Below are 25742 nucleotides of genomic sequence, written 5' to 3'. Positions count from 1 at the left end.
ATTGTCTCCCATGAAGTGATACGTCCTGCAGGGAGTTCATATAGCCAATCCTTGGCTCTATCAGCTAGAGAGAATGGAAATGCTCTCATCTTAAGAAGGTTCTCATCTGCCCCTTGTGGTTGCATGTTTGCACAAACAGATTGAAATTCTCGAACATGCTTGTTAGCGTCCTCCATATTAAGTCCATGGAAGATAGGGAGCTTGTGCAACAAACCACTCTTTAGCTCAAACTCTGCTTGTCTTCCAGCTGCAGGGGGAGGGTATACTATGCCTGTAGGGGGTCCTCCTTCAACAGTTGCAGTGGAAAGTTCCCTAATAGATGCCATTCTCTCTTCTTCGACTTCTTCAGGTGGTGGTGAAGGTGGTGGTGTAGAGTTGGACGAAATCACAGGTGAAGGTGAACGTGAAGGAGGAGATGGACTTGGTGTAGGTGATGTAGACTCCTCAGAACAGTAGGTCCTCTTCCCTTGTTCGTTAAAGATGTACCCTCTGTGTGTCGAAGGGGAAGGGCTTGTCTGCTCAAGAAGTGAAGGACCCTTCAAGCGAGCGAGCCTTGCTTCAATTTCCTTTAGTGTAGAGGATCTAAAAGGCTCGGTCATTCATAGGAATCCTGAACATCATCAAAATTCAAAGAAGTTAGCAAAGTATAAAGTGAGTTAATTACAAATTAGTGATTTATACATCAACCTTACTATTCACGAGTCACTATTCACAAGTTACTATTCACGACTTTACTATTTATGATTTATACAAGTATAAAGAGAAGTAAAATTACAAACTATCCACAATCTTTTCACAAATAAACCACGTAAGAAGTTTATAAAATGTACAAAACAACACAATTTACAAGTGGAGGTTATGTTCAAGTATCTTATTATCTTTACAAAATAAAGTTAATATCTCAATTGATTACAAGTTGTAAGTCGAGCCCAATAGAAACCACTACTATTGGTGAGATACGATCTAGGGATAGTCGCCTAGACATAAGTCACTTCCCTTTGTTTCAGAAGGCTAGATGGCCAGATTAAGAGGTAAGTGAGAGGGAGGACTCATTTTGGTGACACTACGGAGGCTACTCCCTCATTGAGGTTTAGGCCCCTATTGGCTACTCCCACATTGTGGTTTACGCACGGTCTATAGTATCTCTGAGATCCAATTGAACCCATCACCCAGGGTCTCAACCTAAGACACCACCTATATGCCCCTTACTCAGCTTGAAAAGAACTCATGTGTTAGACAGTCTCCAAATGTTAATAAAAGCCGCCCTCAACTCATAAGACCTTAGAAAGGCACTAATGAAGGGTTAAGGCCAATATTAACAAAAGGGCCCTTATCTACTCATACGATTTTACACACTTATAATAATCAAGAATTAACAATATTTATAATTAATTCTTTACATTTCTTTGTTTAACAAGATTAGACACATTTACACAAACTTTCACACAAACAAACAAACGTCACTATTCACATCTAATTATTTTTTTTTTTTTTTTTTTTTTTTTTTTTTTTTTTTTTTTTTTTTTTTTTTTTTTTTTTTTTACGAAATTAAGTAAAATTACTTCTATTCTTTCCTTTTCTTTACAATTATTTTCAACACTTAGGTACGGGAACAGGGAGTCTCGATGTGCAATGGGACTGAAACAGTACCCTTTTCAAGACTATGTTTAATCCAATATACCTTAGTGAATCACAACATTTTCTTTTGTTATAAATACCATTGATTTCGAATTCAATTCCAAGCGGTAAATCAAGAGGACGTGCGGCCCAAGTATAGTCGTCTAGACACAAAGTCCCTCCTACATCCTTTGGGCAACCTTACTGAAATGGCCAGGTAGGGGAGGCGACCACAGAGGTAGAATCCATTTTGGCATGAGCTACTCCCACATTGTGGTTTAGGCTCATTTGCACGCACTTCTGATCAAGAACCGTATGACGTTGTCCCCTTCCTAGACACCATCCCACATAGGCTATACTTACTTGGATAAAAAGGTCCTAAGTGTGAAGACAGTTCAATGAATGTTAATAAAGGCCGCCCTCAACCTTAAGGGACCTGACTAGGTACCAATAAGGGGTTTAGGCCAATATTAATAAACACGACTTCACCTATTCCATCTTTAATTTACAACCTATAATAAAATTCGTATTCAACAATATAAATACAACCTAAGTAATTAATTACTAATTTTCGACAATTACAAAATAATTAACAAGTAAATTTTTTTTTTTTTTTTTCGGTCACAATATACAAACAAATATTCACAATATGCAATGATTTTTCAATCCCCGGCAACGGCGCCAAAAATTGATGTCGCTTTTGGAGCGACCAATTTAACCCTGAAATGTCATTAGTAGTATAAAGTAAATAGGGATCGTTCTATTCCGGGGATTGAGGGTACACCTGTCATTGTCAAACAATTAAACAATTAAAATTAAAACAAAGTATAATATTTACAAAATATAGACATATTTACGAAAAAGGGGGAGTTTTTGGTTTTTGGTTTTAATTTCCGAAAATAAAATCTAAGTTACCTAAATAATTAAAATGCAAAAACATAAAAATACAAATGGAATGCAAGAACAAAGATCAAAGTCGAAACTCATGATTAAAATTAATTCAAGTTCATCATTGTTCATCATAGTCATGCAAGAGGAGTTGATCATGTGAAACGTTCAAAAGCAGACAATTTCCCATATTTTACTTTCAATGCTAATTAACCTAAGTGAAAGCACCTAGATTAATTCTATCAAACATGCATCAAGCCCTAGAAAGCTAGTCAATCATGTCATGTTTAACGCAATAAACACCTAGAAAGGCTATCAACTCAAATGTGCAACTTAGTATGAAAAAGTCCACCTAATTGCAATCTTCTTTGATTAAATTCGGTTTTTGTACAAAACCTTTACTACTTATCGATTCAAGAACACAAAACCAAAAAGTTGATTCATGTTCTCAAATTCGTAGCAACAATCACATAAGAACCCTAAATGTTTCGAACCATTCAAGATAATCATACAAAAGATTTCTATCATGCAAATTTAATCAAACACTCACACAAAAGCAACCATAAATCGCAATATATGAATCTGAAAATTAACAATTCATCATAAAATTTCAGAAAACAATACTTGTTCATACATATGTGTCAACTAAGGCAAAACCAACGAAAATACAAAGCAAAGGTACAAGGAGAATCGGATTACACCGTGATGAAGATGAGATGAATGAAGTGATGATGTGGTCTCTTGAATTTCGAAAGCAATCTTCAAGGTGGAGGGTGGATGGTGTGCACGGCTTGTCTTCTTCTTCCTTGGCCTTGCTTGAACTTCGTGGTTGCCCTAGAGGATGGAGAAGAACACGGCTAGGCTAGAGAGATTTCTGAATTATTTTCTCAAAGTATAAACGCAAAAGTGTGGAAAATTCGGAACCCTTGACGTTGAGAAAGTGTAGGAATATATAGGGGACGGCCCCTAGGTGTCCAAGCCGTCCAAACCCTAGAGATGTTCACGGCATGTGCTTGCTTCCTCCACATAATTTCCTCCAATGAATTCTTGCCACATAAGCCCTATGAGGTGGTGCAACCAATCACAAAATTCCAATATTAATTCCCTAAATAATTCTTGCCGAAATATGTAGATAATTTCTGATTTTATACACCAATTTCGGCAACAATATATTAGAGAATAAAGGGGATGACCTAGACTCCTTTGAGAGCTTTTTGTGTTCAACACATATTCTCTTTCCTTTAAAAGCTCCCTAAGAAATCTCCACGAAATCTCTTTATTTTTCTGATTTTTCCTCACGGCAAAACCCTATTTTCTCTTCATTATCTCTTGCCGAATTCCCTAGGGTTTGCACGGCATCCCCTTGTTTTCCTCTTGGCTTGGACGGCTAGGTCTTCTAGGGTTTTATCTCTTGATTTATTTCCATAAAAATAACCCTAGAAAATCTCCATAGAAAATCTTCTTTATTTCTGATTTTTGGACGCCTCTTCCTTGTTTCTCTCATGCAATTTCACGGCAAACATATCTTTAGGGCTAGGGTTTGCGTCACAAACCCTAGTGTCATGGGCTTTGATGGGCCATTATCCAATTTGCCGAAAATCCAAAGAGTTCTTGGGCCTCGTTGCTTCATCTTCAAGCCTTCTCATTTTCCAACGCAAAACACATTATTTTTCCATTTCTTTTTCATGGTTGCGTTGGAAACTTGCTAGGGAAGCCTTCCTCCATTTCGTAGGATTTCCTGGTTGGACTAGGAAAGCTTGTTTCTTCATTTCTGCTCAAATGTGTGGGCCATTTTCTCTCATGTTCGTTCGTCTTGATGTTCGCAAGCTCCTCTTTCCATTCGTGCGTTCATTTCCACTTTCTAGCTCGGAGGTCCTGAAAATAGAAACTATACTTAAAATAGAAACTTTCTAAAAAATGAAAATAGAAACTTACTAAAAATGAAAAATAGAAACTTTCCAGAAATGAGAAATGAAAAATGAGAAATGAGAAATGAGAAATGAAAAAATGAAGACAAAAATGGAAACTTTCTACAATAAGGAACTTTCCCAATCAAAGAATGGAAACTTTCCCAAACATGGATTTTTCAAGGAAATGGCGCAGAAAAGTGTAGGGAAATGCAGTTAAAACGTCGCATTAAAATGCTCCTATCAGACCGAGCCTTCTAGACCTTCTACAGTTAAAGAAATTGAAGCAAGGATCGCTCGTTTGAAGAATTCTTCACTCCTTGAGTACAAACAGCCCTCTTCTCCAACATACAAGGAATACACAGTTAACGATCAAGGGAGGAGGCTGTTTCCTTCAGAAGGGTCAGTATCCCCTAGTGTTTCGTCCAACTCACTTACACCTCAGAATTCACCACCTGGTTCACCACCTCCTGAAGAAAACGTTAGAATGGCTTCCATTAGAGAACTCTCTTCATCTGTGGTTCAAGAAGGACTTCCTACAAGTATTGTGTACCCTGCACCTGCTCCAGGGAAGACGGCTGACTTTGAGTTAAGAAGTGGATTGCTTCATAGGCTTCCAACGTTCCATGGCCTCAATATGGAGGATGCCAACAAGCATCTTAGGGAGTTTCAATCCGTGTGTATCAACATGTTACCACAAGGAGCGGATGAGAATATCCTTAAGATGAAGGCATTTCCCTTCTCTCTAGCTGACCGTGCAAAAGATTGGCTCTATGAACTGCCTTCTGGACGAATTACTTCATGGAACACTATGATGAAGGCATTCTTAGAGAAGTACTTTCCAGCTTCAAAGATCATCACACTCCGGAAGAAGATAAGTGGAATTAAGCAGGCTCAAGATGAATCTTATTCCGCTTATTATGAGAGGTTTTCATCCTTGATTGCACAATGTCCTCAACATCAGATGAAGGAAGAAACCTTGCTAACTTGTTTCTATGAAGGTCTCCTACCCTTAGAATGTGATATGCTAGATGCTGCAGCTGGGGGAGCCTTTGTAGACAAGTCACCTACTGAAGGGCGAGCTATGATAGAGAACAGAGCAAAGAACGCCCAACAATACGAGGGTGTGGGCCTCACAACTAGAAAGGTGGGTGAGATAGGCACTTCGGTTATTGAGGATAGATTGAATAAACTCACCCTTCTCATGGATCAAGTTGTGAGTGCCAAGGGAATATTGCAAGCTTGTGGAGTATGTTCGATGCAAGGGCATGTAACTGATCAATGCCCTCAGTTATCAGAGAGTGGAGGATGGGAATCATTGAACGCCATTGGAGGTTACCAAGGAAATCATGGGGGCCCTCAACGTCCAAGATATGATCCTTACTCAAACACTTACAATCCTGGATGGAGGGACCACCCCAACTTCAAGTGGACAAACAATGAAAACACTCAGAATCCCCTTGGAGGAAATTTCCAACGTCCTCAAGGGCCACCATTTCAAGGACAATCTTTTCAAGGACCTCAAGGACCACCATTCCAAAGGCCCTACATGCAAAATCAACATGCTTCAGGGAGTTCAAATCAGAGCGTTAACTATGATAAGATGTTTGAAGCTCTCACTAGTTCTACTCAAGCTTTGGTTCAAGGACAACAGACCCACACCAAAGACATTGCGGATCTCAAGAACCAAATGGGCCAAGTTGTGGATTTTATGAGCAAGATTCATGAGACTGGGAAGCTCCTAGTAACACCATACGAAATCCAAAGGGTAATGTGGAGAATGCATCTTTGGTGACTACTAGGAGTGGAAGGGTATTTGTGGATCAACCTAAAAAGCCAAAGAGGCTCAAGTGAACATTGAAGTTGAGGAGGAACAAGAAGCTACCAAGATGAGCCTTGAAAAAGACCCTGCAACGTCCAAGGAAGAGACTAGGACGTCTTCACCTTCTAGAGCAAAACCGAAACCAAAAGGTAATGATTCTAACTTGAATACTTCGGTTATTGCTAACCCTTCTTCGTCTTGTATGCCCTTTCCACGCAGATTTGCTATATCGAAGAAGGATGAAAGTGACCAAGCTATCTTGGAAACTTTCAAGAAAGTGCAAGTAAATTTACCCCTCCTTGAGGCTATCAAGCAAGTGCCTAGGTATGCTAAGTTTTTGAAAGAGCTTTGTACCTCAAGGAGGAGAAAAGGTGAGAAAGAGGTAGTAAAGGTAAGTGAAAATGTTCTGCCTTGATTCAGAGGAAACTACCCCATAAATGCAAAGACCCTGGAAGTTTTACTATTCCATGCACTATTGGTACTTCTAGGTTTGAGAACGCTATGTTAGACTTAGGGGCTTCTGTGAACGTCATGCCCTATTCTGTTTATGAAACCCTAGGTCTAGGTGAGCTTAAATCTAATAATGTTATCATTCATTAGCTGACAGGTCTAATGCATACCCTAGAGGTTTGTTGGAAGATGTCCTTGTGCAGGTTAATCATCTTTTCTTTCCAGCTGACTTCTATGTGTTGGAGATGGAAGACTCCCCAGTGAGTTCAACGCCATTGCTATTGGGTCGCCCTTTCCTAAGGACGGCCAGGACCAAGATAGATGTGTATGATGGCTCTCTCACCATGGAATTTGATGGTGACGTTATTGGCTTCAACATATTTGAAGCTATGAGGTATCCTCTTGATGTTCATGATTGTTTTTCTATTGATATTCTGGACAACCTTGCACAGGAAATGTTTGATATCATGAATGAGGATACTTTGGTCACCACACTGGAGCAAGGAGTGGGATACACCAAAGATGGCGTCACACTCCATGAAGATGTGCTCAAGGAAACATGTGAGGACGAAATCATTGCTAATGTGTCCTTCCTTGAGGCATCATCCTTTGTAGGTAAGTCTCCTCCACCCTTGTCCATTCAGTTATCTGCTAATAAGACTTTACCTTCAGTGATCCAGGCACCAGAACTTGAACTTAAACCTTTACCAGACCACTTGAAGTATGTCTACTTAGGAGACAAGGAGACTTTACCAGTGATTGTATCCTCCTCTCTTACTTCGTCTCAAGAGGAGAGATTGGTGGAGATGTTAAAGCAACACAAGACCGCCATAGGATGGACATTGGCGGATATCAAGGGAATAAGCCCTACTACTTGCGTCCATAGGATACTTCTTGAGGAGGGGACAAAACCCACTAGAGAGGCTCAACGTCGTCTCAACCCTCCTATGATGGAAGTTGTGAAGAAGGAGGTCATCAAACTCCTAGATTGTGGCGTCATATACCCCATTTCAGACTCCAAATGGGTGTCCCCAGTTCAAGTTGTACCTAAGAAGTCAGGAGTGACTGTTGTGAAGAATGCAGAAAACGAATTGGTACCCCAAAGGACAGTTACTGGCCACAGAGTTTGCATTGACTACAGGAAGCTCAACGCAACAACAAGGAAAGATCACTTTCCTCTTCCATTCATTGATCAGATGCTTGAGCGTTTGGCTGGACATGATTACTACTGCTTCTTGGATGGCTACTCAGGGTACAATCAGATTGCCATAGCCAATGAAGACCAAGAGAAGACGACATTCACTTGTCCCTTTGGAACATTTGCTTATCGTCGTATGCCTTTTGGACTATGCAACGCCCCAGGTACCTTTCAAAGGTGTATGGTAAGTATATTTTCGGATTATATTGAGAAAATCATAGAGGTATTCATGGATGACTTTTCTGTTTTTGGAAAAAGCTTTGATGATTGTCTTAATAATCTGGAAATTATTTTAAAGCGTTGTGTGGAAACTAACCTTGTGCTAAATTGGGAAAAGTGTCATTTTATGGTTAGACAAGGTATAGTTCTGGACATATTGTCTCTTCTAGGGGAATTGAGGTTGATAAAGCTAAGGTGGACCTTGTGCGTTACTTACCCTCTCCCACTTCTGTGAGAGAGATTCGTTCTTTTCTTGGCCATGCAGGGTTTTACAGGAGATTTATCAAGGATTTCTCCAAGATTTCGAGACCTCTATGCCAACTACTCCAAAAGGATGTGTCGTTTGTGTTTGACAAGGAGTGTCAAGAGGCCTTTGACAAGCTCAAGGAGCTATTGACGTCTGCCCCTATCATGCTACCTCCAGATTGGTCCTTGCCCTTTGAGTTGATGTGTGACGCCTCTGACTATGCAGTTGGAGCTGTTTTGGGGCAAAGGAAGGACAAACGACCGTATGCCATCTACTACGCCTCAAGGACTCTGAATGATGCACAACTGAACTACTCAACTACAGAGAAAGAGCTCCTTGCAGTTGTTTTTGCCCTTGAGAAGTTTCGTTCCTACTTACTTGGTACCAAGGTGATTATTTATACTGACCATGCAGCTTTGAAGTACTTGATGACCAAGAAGGAGGCGAAACCAAGGCTCATTAGATGGATCCTACTCTTGCAAGAGTTTGACGTTGAAATCAAGGACAAGAAGGGTAGTGAGAACGTGGTAGCTGACCACTTGAGTCGTTTGGTGCACGCAGAAGACCCTCTCCCTTTGGTGGAGACGTTTCCAGATGAACAACTCTTTGGAATCCAGGTAAGTGAACCATGGTATGCGGATATTGTGAATTACATTGTTTCTAGGAAGATTCCTGATACCATGTCACGTGCTCATAGAGATAGGCTTAAGAAAACTGTTAAGCAATATGTTTGGGATGAACCTTATCTGTGGAAATATTGCTCTGATCAATTGATTAGGAGATGTGTGCCTGAACATGAACATAATGCCATACTTTCTTTTTGCCATTCTAAAGCATGTGGAGGTCACTTTGGGTCTAAGAAAACTGCGTTTAAAGTGTTGGAATCTGGGTTCTTTTGGCCAACCTTATTTAAGGATGCATATGCATATTGTTTAACTTGTGATAGATGCCAAAGAACAGGAAATCTAAGCTCTAGAGATCAAATGCCTTTATCCAATATCATAACTGTTGAAATATTTGATGTCTGGGGTATAGATTTCATGGGACCTTTTCCTTCATCTTTTGGATTTCTCTATATCTTGCTTGCTGTGGATTATGTGTCGAAATGGGTGGAAGCAAAAGCCACTCGAACTAATGACTCTAAGGTTGTTGCAGATTTCATCAAGTCTAACATCTTTAGCAGGTTTGGCATGCCTAGAGTTCTTATTAGTGATGGTGGTTCCCACTTTTGCAATCGAACGATTGAGGCTCTCTTGAAGAAGTATGATGTAACACATAAGGTTTCTACACCTTATCACCCCAAACAAGTGGACAAGCTGAAGTCTCAAATCGTCAAATCAAGGGAATATTGGAGAAGACTGTGAACCCTAACAGAAAGGATTGGTCCTTGCGTTTGGAGGATGCTTTGTGGGCCTACAGAACTGCATACAAAACTCCCATAGGTATGTCCCCATATCGAATTGTCTATGGCAAACCGTGCCATTTACCTGTGGAGTTAGAGCACAAAGCTTGGTGGGCTGTGAAGCAGTTTAACATGGATCTAGATGAGGCTGGGCTTCATAGGAAGCTACAATTGCAAGAGTTAGAGGAGATTAGGAATGATGCTTTCGAAAGTGCCAAGATCTACAAGGACAAGACTAAGGCCTTCCATGATAAGATGATTCGTAGGAAGATTTTTGTTGTGGGACAGAAAGTTCTTTTATTCCATTCTCGTCTTAAACTCTTTCCAGGTAAACTTCGTTCTCGTTGGATTGGACCTTTTGTTATTACTCATGTGTTTCCTCATGGAGCTGTGCAGATAAAGAGTGAACAAACAGGTAACGAGTTCAAAGTGAATGGCCATCGCCTCAAGCCATACTATGAGACATTTGTGGAGGATGAAGTGGAGGATGTACCCCTCCAAAACGCTCCACCACATGAGGATTAAATGGAGGTACAAGTCTAGGCTGAAAGACTATAAACATTAAGCGCTGCTTGGGAGGCAACCCAATTCAGAAGTAGCTGTGAAGGAGTCTACACACGCAGATTTGATTCCTCCTTCCCTATTTCTCTTTCTTTTCATGTTTTCTTTTTGAACTTAGTAGACATTTTCGTAAATCTCTATCCTTTATGCTTATTTGTTCATTGCATGCTTATGATTGATTACATTGAGGACAATGCAATATTTAAGTGTGGGGGAAGGGATTTACACTTTTGTCTTGAGTCATATATATTGAAAAATACAAAAAAATCGAAAAATGTCAAAAATCAACAAAATTTCGTTGCTTTATGGAGTCATTGAGTCATGTTTTGGGTGAAATAATTTCTTCATCGTAGGCGCATCTATTAAGGTGTGATGTCTAGGTTTGGTTTGGATACGAGAAGTGCTAGCAAAGGGTCTCGTCCCTCGCTAAACAAGTGAGCTGAGCTCCGCCAAAATCGTTCCCTTCCTTACCTGGTCACATCCCAAAGGAGTTACCGAAAGGAGAAAGGAAATAACCCTAGTCCTTAGTTAACGTCTATTGAGTCTTTATCTTGTGTTATTTTGTTTTGAGTCTTAGGATGCCCTTTCAACTGTCTAGGATGATTCTATATCTCTGAAATTACGGCTAAAAGAGGATCACAAGATTGCGATGATTTTAAATGGTATTCTTTGGTTAATTGAGATATATGAAAAATGTGTGCCTTGTAGTGGATATGGATTTCGTGACTTTGGTACAGAACATGAGCATGTTAAGATGAGTTTTGATTCATAAAAACCCATGTGAGATATTTGAGCCATGTCCCTTTTTCTTGGAGTGAAATGAAAAATATATTCTTATTTTCTTGGCGATGTTTTGATAATCTCATTATTCTTTCATTTGATTGACTACTTGCCATAGATTAAGTTTGATGGACTAGAGAATGCTAGAATTCACTCTTGTGCTTGTTGAGACGTTATATCAATACATGGCCCTGATTCTGGAAAGGATAGAGGCAACCTAGGAACTACCACCATTGCCATATAAACCTGTGTCCATATTTGTGCCCGTCGTGGGACTCCCTTAGATAAACCCCTTTGAGCCTACGTTAAGCCTTTTCTTTCATCACCCTTAAAAATCTTTAACCTAAAACTTAGTATAGCTATAACCCTACCCTTTGTTCTAAGAACTTAGTGGAGCTAAACTGAGACTTTACTTGAAGATTTTTGGCGTCCATAATGAAGAATAAGAAGAGGTGAAAGCTCAAGTGTGGGGGTAGACTTGTCCATAAGAGAAAAATGTATGAAAAAGCCGAGAAAAAGAAAGTGAAAAAGAAAAAGTGTACGGCTAGAAAACAAAAAGAAAGAAAAAGATGAAATATCTATGGATTTTAGTCCCCCATACTTGGTGAGTTTGGAGTTTACTTTGATTTGAAGGCCCATTACAGAAAAATTTGGCCTTTGTCCAACTCATTAGTAACCAAAGGAAGTTTAGAGTGAAGTTTGGGCCCAACATGAAGACATTAGGCCCCTTTATAACGCCCCCATGGGAAAGTGACGTTTTTGCATACTTGGTGAATTTCTAAGAGTCTCTCTACATTTGCATGAGCTCCGCTAGGTTTTTAGGACACTTTGTTAAATTCCTTACCCTTCGTTTCTTTAAACCTTGAGCCATGGCCCCATTACAACCCTTAATAAGACCTTCTTGATCCTTAAGATGGGACAGCCCTTGATGTGGAGATGAGTTACAAGAGTTGAGCCTATGGCTTGGGTCCATCTGTGCAAGTAGTTGATGTCCTTCATGAGATCTTTAAAAGAAATTTATACATGTGCTTTCGTTTCTTGCAATATGTGATACACTTGCTATCTTTCACATATACTTGAGTGTATAAGCTTTTAAGCATTGCCATAATCTGAGAGAAGAAAGAGTGGATATACTTTGTGAGGATTTGAATCATACTTGTTTGAAACATGCTTAACAGAAACCATCACCATTGTTCCAACCAAGTCCTACTTGTGTATATGTAACTTATGTGTTTTAATTAACTCTCGAATGCCTAAACATTGATTCTTGGTGAAGTGCTAATCTTGGTGTTATGAAAGTAGGAGATTGCTGAGACAAAAAGTTAAAGGGCAATAGAGTCTGTCATGTGTCAAGTCTTTAAATTTTCGTTGAGTCGTAGTCGTGTCTGTGTTGTGATTTTGCTAAGGGACTAGCAAAAGCTAAGTGTGGGGGAATTTGATAGGAGCATTTTAATGCGACGTTTTAACTGCATTTCCCTACATTTTTCTGCGCCATTTCCTTGAAAAATCCCTGTTTAGGAAAGTTTCCATTCTTTGATTGGGAAAGTTCCTTATTGTAGAAAGTTTCCATTTTTGTCTTCATTTCTCATTTCTCATTTCTCATTTCTCATTTCTCATTTCTAGAAAGTTTCTATTTTTCATTTTTAGTAAGTTTCTATTTTTCATTTTTAGAAACTTTCCATTTCTCAATTTTAGAAAGTTTCTATTTTTCAAATTAGGTAAGTTTCCATTTTTCATATTAGTTTCTATTTTCAGGACCTCCGAGCTAAAAAGTGGAAATGAATGCACGAATGGAAAGAGGAGCTTGCGAACATCAAGACGAACGAATATGAGAAGAATTGGGCCACACATTTGAGCAGAAATGAAGAAACAAGCTTTCCTAATCCAACTAGGAAACCCTGCGAAATGGAGGAAGGCTTTCCGAGCAAGTTTCCAACGCAACCATGAAAAAGAAATGGAAAAATAATGAGTTTTGCGTTGGAAGATGAGAAGACTTGAAGTTGAAGCAACGAGGCCCAAGAACTCTATGGATTTTCGGCAAAATGGATCAAGGCCCATCAAAAGCCCATGGAATTAGGGTTTGTGACGCATGGAGGAAACCCTAGGGTTGCATTGCCGTGAAAATCAAAAGGAGGAGGCAAAAGTGGCGTGAAAAATCAAGGGAAGAATCAAAGATTACGCAAGAGATTTTCTAGGGTGGAGTTTAAGGAAAGAAATCAAGAAAGAGACCAAATTGCGTCTAGGTTCATTCCTAGAAACCCTAAGCATGTTTTGGCCGAAATATCAAGAAGAAAATCAGAAAATATTCAAGGAATTTCGGCAAGAATATATTAGGGTATCTCCTTGGAGTTTTATGATTGGTTGGATGACACACTAGGGCTTACTTGGCAATTTCTCATTGGTGGAAGGCATGTGGAATTATTAATTTAATTCCTTGGTAAATAAATCAGAAAACTCACGGCTTGGAAGCCAAGACATGCCGTTCCCTATATATACACTCACCCTAGACGTTTCAAAGAACCACTTTACAATTCAGAAAATTCTCTCTACGCGCGGAAGCTCTCTCCATTCTCTAGTGCAATTTTTGGCGTTTTCAAGCAAGGAAGGAAGAAGCAAGCTTAGGCCGTGAGCATCATCATCCATTCCACCTTGAAGCCGTGTACTTTGAAGCTTGCTTTCGAGTTTCATTAGTTCATCATTCGAGTTATTCATCCATCTCTCCATTCACGGTGTAATTCAACCTTCTTTCTTGTAATCACTTTTGATTCTCCTTGTTTGATTTCGTTGGATGTTGTTCTAGTTAACGTTTATGTTTGAACAAGGTTTATATTCTGAAAATTTATGATTGATTAAGGATTTTCGATTTCTATGTTGTGATTCCAAAGTTGCTTATGTGTGATTGTTCGATTGAGTTTGCTTTATAGATAACTTTTGTATTTTAATCTTATGTGGTTCGAAACACTTAGGGTTTTGATATAATTGGTGCTAGGTTTAAGAACATGAAATCGACTTTTCGTTTTGTGTAAACTTGAATCAAAGTAGTAAAGGTTTTGGACAAAAATCGAATTCAATTGAAGAGGATTGCAATTAGGTGAACTTATTCATACTAAGTTGTACACTTGAGTTGATAGCCTTTCCTTGAACTTCTTGCGTTGAACATGTATGATTGACTAGCTTTCTAGGGTTTGATTACATGTTTGATAGGATTAATCTATGTGCTTTCATTTAGATTAATTAGCGTTGAAAAGTAAAATATGGGAAATCGTTTGCTTTCGAATGTTTCACATGATCAACTCCTTTCACATGACTTGGAAGAACAATGTAGGTTTGTATTCGAATTTAATCATGAAATCGGTTTTAATCTTTGTTTCTTACATATCATTCTTGTATTTGTGTTTTTGTTTATACTTAGTTTTATTCTTTCTTTTAATTTTCGAAAACCAAAACCTAAAACCTCCCCTAAATCGTAAATTGTGTTTATATTATGTAAATATTATACTTTGTTTTATTTTAATTGTTTATATTGTCCTACATTGACAGGTGTACCCTCAATCCCCGGAATAGAACGATCCCTATTTGCTTATACTACTAATGATGTTTAAAGGGTTAAATTATATGCTTGCTTTGAGCGTATCAGCATGATAGAAATCTTTTGTATGATTATCTTGAATGGTTCGAAACATTTAAGGGTTTTTATGTGAATGTTGCTACGAATTTGAGAACATGAATCAACTTTTTGGTTTTGTGTTCTTGAATCGATAAGTAGTAAAGGTTTTGTACAAAAACCGAATTTAATCAAAGAAGATTGCAATTAGGTGGACTTTTTCATACTAAGTTGCACATTTGAGTTGATAGCCTTTCTAGGTGTTTAATGCGTTAAACATGACATGATTGACTAGCTTTCTAGGGTTTGATTGCATGTTTGATAGAATTAATCTAGGTGCTTTCGCTTAGGTTAATTAGCATTGAAAGTAAAATATGGGAAATTGTTTGCTTTTGAACGTTTCACATGATCAACTCCTCTTGCATGACTATGATGAACAATGATGAACTTGAATTAATTTTAATCATGAATTTCGACTTTGATCTTTGTTCTTGCATTCCATTTGTATTTTTATGTTTTTGCATTTTAATTATTTAGGTAACTTAGATTTAGATTTTATTTTCGGAAATTAAAACCAAAAACCAAAAACTCCCCCCTTTTCGTAAATATGTCTATATTTTGTAAATATTATACTTTGTTTTAATTTTAATTGTTTAATTGTTTGACAATGACAGGTGTACCCTCAATCCCCGGAATAGAACGATCCCTATTTACTTTATACTACTAATGACATTTCAGGGTTAAATTGGTCGCTCGACAAAAGCGACATCATATGGGGGACTAAAATCCATAAATATTTCTTTCTTTTCTTTTTATGCCGTACACAATTTTCTTTTCTTTTCATTTTTCACGGCTTTCACATATTTTTTTTTTCTTTATGGACAAGTCTACCCCCACACTTGAACTTTCACCTCTTCTCAATTTTCATCCTTAGCACCAAACCCACGTAGTATGTCTCAAAAGATAGCTGCACTAAGTTCTTAGAACAAAGGGTAGGGTTGTAACTATACTAAGCTTCATGGTTAAGGATTTTAAGGGTGATGAATGAAAAGGCTTAATGTAGGCTCAAAGGGGCTTATCTAGGGGGGTCCCACGACGGGCACAATTGGGGACACAAGTTCATTTGGCAATGGTGGTAATTCCTAGGGTGCCTCTATCCTTTCCAGAATCAGGGCCATGTATTGATATACGTCTCAACAAGCACAAGAGTGAATTCTAGCATTCTCTAGTCTATCAAACTTAATCTATGGCAAGTAGTCAATCAAGATGGAAGAATAATGAGATCATCAAAACATCGCCAAGAAAATAAGAATATATTTTTCATTTCACTCCAAGAAAAAGGGACATGGCTCAATTATCTCACAGGTGCTTTATGAATCAAAACTCATCTTAACATGCTCATATTTTGTACCAAAGTTTCAAAATCCATATCCACTACAAGGCACATATTTTTCATATATCTCAATTAACCAAAGAATACCGTGTTTAAATCATCTCAATTTTGTGATCCTCTTTTAGTCATGATTTCAGAGATATAGAATCATCCTAGACAGTTGAAAGGGCATCCTAAGACTCAAAACAAAAACAAAAGCAACGAAAATTTTTAAATTTTTTTGACATTTTTCACCTTTTTTTTTTTTTTGTATTTTTCAATATATATGACTCAAAACAAAAGTGTAAATCCCTTCCCCCACACTTAAATATTGCATTGTCCTCAATGTAATCAAGAATAAGCATGCAATGAAACACTTAAGCATATAGGGTAGAGAATTACGAAAATGACTACCAAAATAAAGAAAAATTGGAGAAGTAAAAGGGAGAGATAAAACAAATCTTCGTTGATGACTCCTCCACAGCTACTTCTGAATTGGGTTGCCTCCCAAGCAGCGCTTAATGTTTATAGTCTTTCAGCCTAGACTTGTACCTCCATTTAATCCTCAGGGTTTGGAATGTTTTGGAGGGGTACAACCTCCACTTCATGTTCCACAAATGCCTCATAGTAAGGCTTCAAGCGATGCCCATTCACCTTGAACTCATTACCTGTTTGTTCACTCTTTATCTGCACAGCTCCATGAGGAAACACATGAGTGATAACAAAAGGCCCAATCCAACGAGAACGAAGCTTACCTGGGAAGAGTTTTAGACGAGAATGGAAGAGAAGAACTTTTTGGCCCACGACAAAAGTCTTTCTTCGAATCATTTTATCATGGAATGCCTTAGTCTTATCCTTGTAAATCTTAGCACTTTCGAAGGCATCATTCCTAATCTCCTCTAACTCTTGCAATTGCAACTTCCTATGAAGCCCAGCTGCATCAATATCCATGTTGAACTGCTTCACAGCCCACCAAGCTCTATGCTCTAACTCCACAGGTAAATGGCAAGGTTTGCCATAGACAGTTCGATATGGTGACATACCTATGGGAGTTTTGTATGCAGTTCTGTAGGCCCAAAGAGCATCCTCTAGACGCAAAGACCAGTCCTTCCTGTTAGGGTTCACAGTCTTCTCCAATATCCCTTTAATCTGACGGTTAGAGACCTCAGCTTGCCCACTAGTTTGGGGGTGATAAGGTGTAGAAACCTTATGTGTCACATCATATCTCTTCAAGAGAGCCTCAATCGTCCGATTACAAAAATGGGATCCACCATCACTAATGAGAACTCTAGGCATTCCAAACCTGCTAAAGATATTAGACTTGATAAAATCTGCAACAACCTTAGAGTCATTAGTTCTAGTGGCCTTTGCTTCCACCCATTTGGAAACATAGTCCACTGCAAGTAAGATATAGAGAAACCCACAAGATGATGGGAAAGGCCCCATGAAATCTATACCCCAGACATCAAAGATTTCAACAGTTATGATATTAGTCAAGGGCATTTGATCTCTAGGACCTAGGTTTCCTGTTCTTTGGCACTTATCACAAGTTAAACAATAGGCATGTGCATCCCTAAACAATGTTGGCCAATAGAACCCAGACTCTAACACTTTTAATGCAGTTTTCTTTGACCCAAAGTGACCCCCACATGCTTTAGAGTGGCAAAACGAAAGTATAGCATTATGTTCATGTTCAGGCACACATCTTCTAATCAATTGATCAGAACAATATTTCCAAAGATAAGGTTCATCCCAAACATATTGCTTAATAGTTTTCTTAAGCCTATCTCTATGAGCACGTGACATGGTATCAGGAATCTTCCTAGAAACAATGTAATTCACAATATCTGCATACCATGGTTCACTTACCTGAAGTCCAAAGAGTTGCTCATCTGGAAATGTCTCCACCAGAGGGAGATGATCTTCTGCATGCACCAAGCGACTCAAGTGGTCAGCTACCACGTTTTCACTACCCTTCTTATCCTTGATTTCCACGTCAAATTCTTGCAAGAGTAGGATCCATCTGATGAGCCTTGGTTTCGCCTACTTCTTGGTCATCAAGTATTTTAAAGCTGCATGGTCAGTAAAGATATTAACTTTGGTACCAAGTAAGTAAGAGAGAAACTTCTCAAGGGCAAAGACAACTGCCAGGAGCTCTTTCTCTGTGGTTGAATAGTTCATCTGCGCATCATTGAGAGTCCTTGAGGCGTAGTAGATGACATAGGGTAGCTTGTCCTTCCTTTGCCCCAAAACAGCTCCAACTGCATAGTCAGAGGCATCACACATCAACTCAAAGGGCAAGGACCAGTCTGGAGGTAACATGATGGGGGCAGATGTCAACAACTCCTTAAGCTTGTCAAAAGCTTCTTGACACTCCTTGTCAAAGTTAAATGGCACATCCTTCTGGAGTAGTTGACATAAGGGTCTCGAAATCTTGGAGAAGTCCTTGATGAACCTCCTGTAAAAACCTGCATGGCCAAGGAAAGAACGAATCTCTCTCACAGAAGTGGGAGAGGGTAAGTGACGCACAATATCAACCTTGGCTTTATCAACCTCTATACCCCTAGTAGAGACAATATGTCCTAGAACTATTCCTTGCTTAACCATAAAATGGCATTTTTCCCAATTAAGTACAAGGTTAGTTTCCATGCAACGTTTCAGAATTATCTCCAGATTACTAAGACAATCATCAAAATTCTTTCCAAAAACTGAAAAGTCATCCATGAATACCTCTATGATTTTCTCAATATAATCTGAAAAGATACTTACCATACATCTCTGAAAAGTACCTGGAGCGTTGCAAAGTCCGAAGGGCATACGTCTATAAGCAAACGTTCCAAAGGGGCAAGTGAAGGTTGTCTTCTCTTGATCTTCATTTGCAATTGCGATCTGGTTGTAACCAGAGTATCCATCCAGGAAGCAGTAGTAGTCATGTCCAGCTAGGCGCTCAAGCATCTGATCAATGAATGGCAGAGGAAAGTGGTCTTTCCTTGTGGTTGCGTTGAGCCTCCTATAGTCAATGCACACTCTGTGGCCTGTGACTGTCCTTTGGGGCACCAGTTCGTTCTCAGCATTCTTCACCACAGTGATCCCAGATTTCTTGGGCACGACCTGAACTGGGGAGACCCACTTGGAGTCTGAAATGGGGTAGATTACCCCACAATCAAGGAGTTTGATAACCTCCTTCTTCACTACTTCCATCATTGGAGGGTTGAGACGACGTTGAGCCTCTCTAGTGGGTTTAGACCCCTCCTCTAGAAGTATTCTGTGGACACAAGTTGTAGGGCTGATTCCCTTAATATCCGCCAATGTCCATCCTATGGCGGTCTTGTGTTGCTTCAGCATTTCCACCAACTTCTCTTCTTGTGAACTTGTCAGTGCAGAGGACACAATCACTGGTAAGGTCTCCTTGTCCCCTAGGTAGACATACTTCAAATGATCTGGAAGAGGTTTGAGCTCAAGTTCTGGTGCCTGGACCACTGAAGGTAAAGTCTTGTTAGCAGATAACTGAATGGACAAAGGAGAGATAGACTTACCTATATAGGGTGATGCCTCAAGGAAAGAGACGTTTTCAATGATTTGCTCCTCACAAGTGTCTTTCAACTTGTCCTCTGAGATGGTGACGCCACTTGTTGTGTAACCTATTCCTTGTGCGAGTGTCGTGGCTAGGGTATCCTCATTCATGACATCAAACATTTTCTGTGCAAGATCATCCAGAATGTCAATAGAAAAGCAATCACTTTCATCAAGAGGATACCTCATGGCTTCAAAAATGTTGAAGCCTATAACATCACCATCAAACTCCATTGTGAGGGAGCCTGCGTACACATCAATCTTCGTCCTAGCTGTCCTTAAGAAAGGACGTCCCAAAAGCAATGGAGTGGAACTTACAGGGGAGTCCTCCATCTCCAACACATAGAAATCAGCTGGGAAGATAAGATGGTTAACCTGTACAAGAACATCCTCCAACAAACCTCTAGGGTATGCATTGGATCTGTCAGCTAACTGAATGATAACGTTGTCAGATTTAAGTTCCCCTAGACCTAGGGTTTCATAAACAGAGTAGGGCATAACATTAACAGATGCACCTAAGTCTAGCATGGCATTCTTAAATCTAGAGTTACCAATAGTACAAGGGATAGTAAAGCTTCCAGGATCCTTACACTTTGGAGGAATTTTCCTCTGAATCAAGGCAGAGACATTCTCACTTACCTTTACCACCTCCTTTTCACGGTTTACTCTCCTAGTAGTGCAAAGCTCTTTGAGGAACTTGGCATACTTAGGGACTTGCTTGATGGCCTCTAGGAGGGGTAAGTTTACTTGCACCTTCTTGAAAGTTTCCAAGATAGCTTGGTCACTTTCATCCTTCTTAGATTGGGCGAACCTGCGTGGGAAGGGCATGCAAGAAGAAGAAGGGTTAGCAATAACCGAATTTGATAAGTTAGAATTACTACCTGATACTTCCGGTTTTGCCTTTAATGATGAGGACGCCTTGGTCTCTTCCTTGGACGTTGCAGGGTCCTTCTCAATACCCAACTTGGTGGGTTCTTGGTCTTCCTCAATTTCTATGCTCACTTGGGCCTTCTTTGGTCCCTTTGGTTGATCCATGAACACTCTCCCACTCCTTGTAGTAACAACTGATGCATTCTCCACATTAGGGTTAGGTATTGTGTTACTAGGGAGCTTTCCAGTTTCGTGGATCTTGCTCATGAAATCCACAACTTGACCCATCTGCTTCTTGAGCTCTGCAATGTCCTTGGTGTGGGTATGTTGTCCTTGAATCAAAGCCTGTGTAGAGTTTGTCAAGGCTTGGGTAGAACTAGTCAAGGCTTCCAACGTTTTATCATAGTGAGCCATTGAAGGTCCTGAGTTCTGTGGAGGAGGAGGCATGTAAGGCCTTTGAAAAGATGATCCTTGAAATGAAGGCCCTTGTGGACGTTGGAAATTCCCACCAAGAGGATTCTGAACGTTATCATTGTTGGTCCACTTGAAGTTGGGATGGTCCCTCCATCCTGGGTTGTAAGTATTGGAGTAAGGGTCATGTCTAGGACGTTGAGGTCCCCCTTGATATCCTCCTTGATATCCTCCAATAGCATTTGCAGATTCCCAACCTCCATTTTCATTAAGTTGAGGGCACTGATCTGTAACATGCCCTTGCATAGAGCATACCCCACAAGCCATTGTTGCACTTGGTCCCTTGGAACTTACCACTTAGTTCATGAGGAGGGTAAGCTTATTCAGTTGGTCTTCAATGGCAGTATTCTTGCTCATCTCATGCACCCTACGAGTAGAGTGTCCTACCCCCTCATATTGTTGGGAGTTCAAGGCACGATTAGCTATAAGTTCCTTCCCAACTGCAGGTGACTTATCCACAAAAGCTCCTCCAGCTGCAGCATCCAGCATTTGCCTTTCAAAGGGTAAGAGTCCTTCGTAGAAGCATGTAAGTAGGGTCTCATCCTTCATCTGATGTTGAGGACATTGTGCAAGTAAGGAATTGAACCTCTCGTAGTAGGCAGCATAGGACTCATTGTTAGGTCCATAATTACCTACTAATTACTCCCCTAATCTTGCACTTTTGCTTAACCTTTGTGTTTATTTATATATATTTATTATGTTTTCCTTGTCATGCTAGGAAATGATGGAGAAGCTTGGAAATGCACTAAAAAGTCAACTTTAGCACATTTTCCTACTCCGGGTAGGAGAAACCGAGCTAGGCAAAGAAGGAGAAGTGGCAGACTGACCAAATGAACTTCAAATGAGTTGAAACTTTCCAGATCTATTCTAGACATCCTAAGGATCATTTCTTATGAAGAGTTCAAGAGCTAGTTCGGAGTGGAAAGCCTTCAAAAGATCGGCACAATTTTCCAACTAAAAGACAAAAACTGCAAAACCGGACCTGTACGGATTCCGTCAGCATTTCCGGTCAAACCATGGCGAACTAAGCTCTGAAATTTTACCTGGATGATCTAGACTCATGGACGAACATTTTGTATGAAGAAGTCAAAGGCCAATTCCGAACTCTCGGTGGAGATTCAATTGAAGGAAGAAAGGAGACGAAAGTGCGCAAACGGACAAAAAATGGGTCAACGGTGGTCAACGCCGGATTCCGGACATTTCCGGCCGAGTTGTCCGACCAAGAACAGTTGTGGAGGACAAGGAAGAGCTGACTAGGGCTAGAAACTTTGGGTGGGAAGACTTTAGGTTTAGGTTATTTTGAAATTCAAAATTTGCAAGATGACAAATGATCTCATTCTTACACCTTACACCTTTGTCTCATATTTATTACCTTGTTCCCTCACACAATTACGCTTCTACCCTTACTTTTTCTTCTCCACCAAAATATCTATGGGCTTTCTAGGTCATTTCTATGTAGAGTCAAAAATTAGATCCACATTTTGTGCTTACACATTTGTCAATCACATCTCACCATTGATTCCTTTTGATCTCCACCCTTGATTTGAATTGCCTTGGCCTTTAAATAGCCCATTCTCTCTCCCCAAAACCGTTCACCCTTTTACTCTCTCACTTTGCAACATCAAAATCTCTCTTTTCTCTAGTTCTAGCATAGTTTCTCTCTAGTTTTTCATAGCTAGTTCATAGTTCTTTGATTTTGTGTAAGAGAGAGGTGTGTAGCCACTTGGGTTTCACCAAAACCGAAGTTTCTACACACTTTGATCAATCACTTCTCTTGATTCTACACATTCAAGCCTTGTTCTTACCTTGTTCTTGAGATTTTGTGGAATTGTATAGTGATTTGGGTTCTAGAAACCGAAATCCCTATACTTTGAAGCATTTCTCTTCTCATATAGCATCTAGGAGACAAGGGAGCCATCTTGTGCTTTTGGTTTGGCTCCAAAAAGAGTCAAACCCGTGGGTATATTGATAGGAGCATTTTAATGCGACGTTTTAACTGCATTTTCCTACATTTTTCTGCGCCATTTCCTTGAAAAATCCCTGTTTGGGAAAGTTTCCATTCTTTGATTGGGAAAGTTCCTTTTTGTAGAAAGTTTCCATTTTTGTAGTTTCCATTTCTCATTTCTGGCAAGTTTCCATTTTCAGTTTAGGAAAGTTTCTATTTTTCATTTTTAGTAAGTTTCTATTTTTCATTTTTTAGAAAGTTTCTATTTTCAGTATAGTTTCTATTTTCAGGACCTCCGAGCTAAAAAGTGGAAATGAACGCATGAATGGAAAGAGGAGCTTGCGAACATCAAGACGAACGAATATGAGAGAAATCGGGTCACACAATTGAGCAGAAATGAAGAAATAAGCTTTCCTAGTCCAACCAGGAAATCCTACGAAATGGAGGAAGGCTTCCTTAGCAAGTTTCCAACGCAACCATGAAAAAGAAACGGAAATATAATGTGTTTTGCGTTGGAAGATGAGAAGACTTAAAGAAGAAGCAACGAGACCCAAGAACTCTTTGGATTTTCGGCAAAATGGATCAAGGCCCATCAAAGCCCATGAAATTAGGGTTTGTGACGCAAGAAGTAAACCCTAGGGATGTGTTGCCGTGAAAACCAAAGGGAGGAGAGAAAAGTGGCGTGAAAATCAAGAAGAAAATAAAAGATTACGCCAAGAGATTTTCTAGGGTGAAGTTTAAGGAAAGAAATCAAGAAAAGCACCAAATGGCGTCTAGATTCATTCCTAGAAACCCTAAGTATATTTTGGACGAAAATACAAGAAGAAAATCAGAAAATATTCAAGGTATTTCGGCAAGAATATATTAGGGAATCTTCTTGGAGTTTTATGATTGGTTGGATGACACACTAGGGCTTACTTGGCAATTTCTCATTGGTGGAAGCTATGTGGAATTATTAATTTAATTCCTTGGAAGAAAATCAGAAATTCACGGCTTGGAGACCAAGCATAGCCGTCCCCTATATAAACTCCACAACCCTAGACGTCTACACACCCCATAATTCAGAAAATTCTCTCTACGCGAAAGCTCTCTCCATCCTCTAGTGCATTCAACGTTTCAAGCAAGGGAGAAGAAGAAGAAGAAGGAGCCGTGAGCATCATCATCCATCCTCCACCTTGAAGCTTGCTTTCGAGATTCAAGAATCCATAACGTTTCATCCTTCATCCCCATCTCCATCTCACGGTGTAATTCAACCTCTTTCTTTGTAATCTTGCTTTGTTTCGTGAGAATTGTTTCTAGTTGACATTGATGTTTGAACAAGGTTTATAATCTGAAATTTTATGATTGAATAAAGGATTTTCGATTTCTATGTTGTGATTCCATAGTTGCTTATGTGTGATTGTTCGATTGAATTTGCTTTATAGATAACTTTTGTATTTTAATCTTATGTGGTTGCAAACACTTAGGGTTTTGATATAATTGGTGCTAGGTTTAAGAACATGAAATCGACTTTTCGTTTTGTGTAAACTTGAATCAAAGTAGTAAAGGTTTTGGACAAAAATCGAATTCAATTGAAGAGGATTGCAATTAGGTGAACTTATTCATACTAAGTTGTACACTTGAGTTGATAGCCTTTCCTTGAACTTCTTGCGTTGAACATGTATGATTGACTAGCTTTCTAGGGTTTGATTACATGTTTGATAGGATTAATCTATGTGCTTTCATTTAGATTAATTAGCGTTGAAAAGTAAAATATGGGAAATCGTTTGCTTTCGAATGATTCACATGATCAACTCCTTTCACATGACTTGGAAGAACAATATGAAGTTAATTCGAATTCAATCATGAACTTGGTTTTAATCTTTGTTTCTTACATATCATTCTTGTATTTGTGTTTTTGTTTATACTTAGTTTTAATTCTCTTTAATTTTCGAAAAACCAAAAACCTAAAAACCCCACTAATTTCGTGAATAGTGTTTATATGTGTAAATATTATACTTTGTTTTATTTTAATTGTTTATATTGTCTTACATTGACAGGTGTACCCTCAATCCCCGGAATAGAACGATCCCTAATTGCTTATACTACTAATGATATTTCAGGGTTAAATTGGTCGCTTCCCAAAAGCGACATCATATATCACTTGTTCTCCACTCTTTGCTCTCTTTTATTTGTTATTTATGATGTTCATGGCTTGTAGTTGTGTAAATATGAGTTGTGAGTAGTTTAATTTGGGGCTAGGGCATAGCCTTAGCCAAACTTGTGCACAAAACAATGTAATCTTTATGCTATTTGATGTTTATGCATGTTTTGAATCTTTTGGCTACTATACTTTAATGTGTCCTAAATGTGTTCATAGATTTATCACCTAGAAGCATGCTTTAGGAAGTTAATGAATCGGAAACATGAACTTGATAAACTCTTGATTCCGTGAGCATATGTAACTAAATAGGTGGTGACTTAGCTTATTCCTACGGGAAGAACTAAGTTGCTTGAATTTCTTACCTTGAAATTAAAGCATGATGTTGTGAGTTTAGGTTTCGGAAGAATTTAAGCTCATGGCACCATAGGCCATTTATAATCCGGAAGATTTGAATGGTATAAAGGTTGTGTAATTTAGCTTTGCTTTGGAAGAGATTGTTAAATTGCATGACTAGTTGGTTTCTTGGTAGCTTCATCAAAGCACTAAGGGGGAATTTATCAAAACATGTTGTTACATTAAATTTGGGTTACATTGTGTGCATGAGTAAGGCTAGGTGTGATGCCTAAGCCTCTATTTCTCTCTTATATCAAAATCTCTATTTTTATTTGCATAC

At 39.1% G+C, this 25742-nt stretch overlaps 1 pseudogene; it reads left to right on the top strand.

Moving 5' to 3' along the window:
• Positions 1 to 9442: 9442 nt before the first annotated feature.
• The window catches only part of LOC112181241, a 121858-nt pseudogene continuing 105558 nt past the window's right edge, over positions 9443 to 25742 (top strand).

This window comes from Rosa chinensis, unplaced genomic scaffold, assembly GCF_002994745.2.
Source record: "Rosa chinensis cultivar Old Blush unplaced genomic scaffold, RchiOBHm-V2 RchiOBHmChr0c13, whole genome shotgun sequence".
Classification (NCBI taxonomy): domain Eukaryota; kingdom Viridiplantae; phylum Streptophyta; class Magnoliopsida; order Rosales; family Rosaceae; genus Rosa; species Rosa chinensis.
Note: the sequence above shows the minus strand (reverse complement) of the source record. Positions and strands in the feature narration are given on the sequence as shown.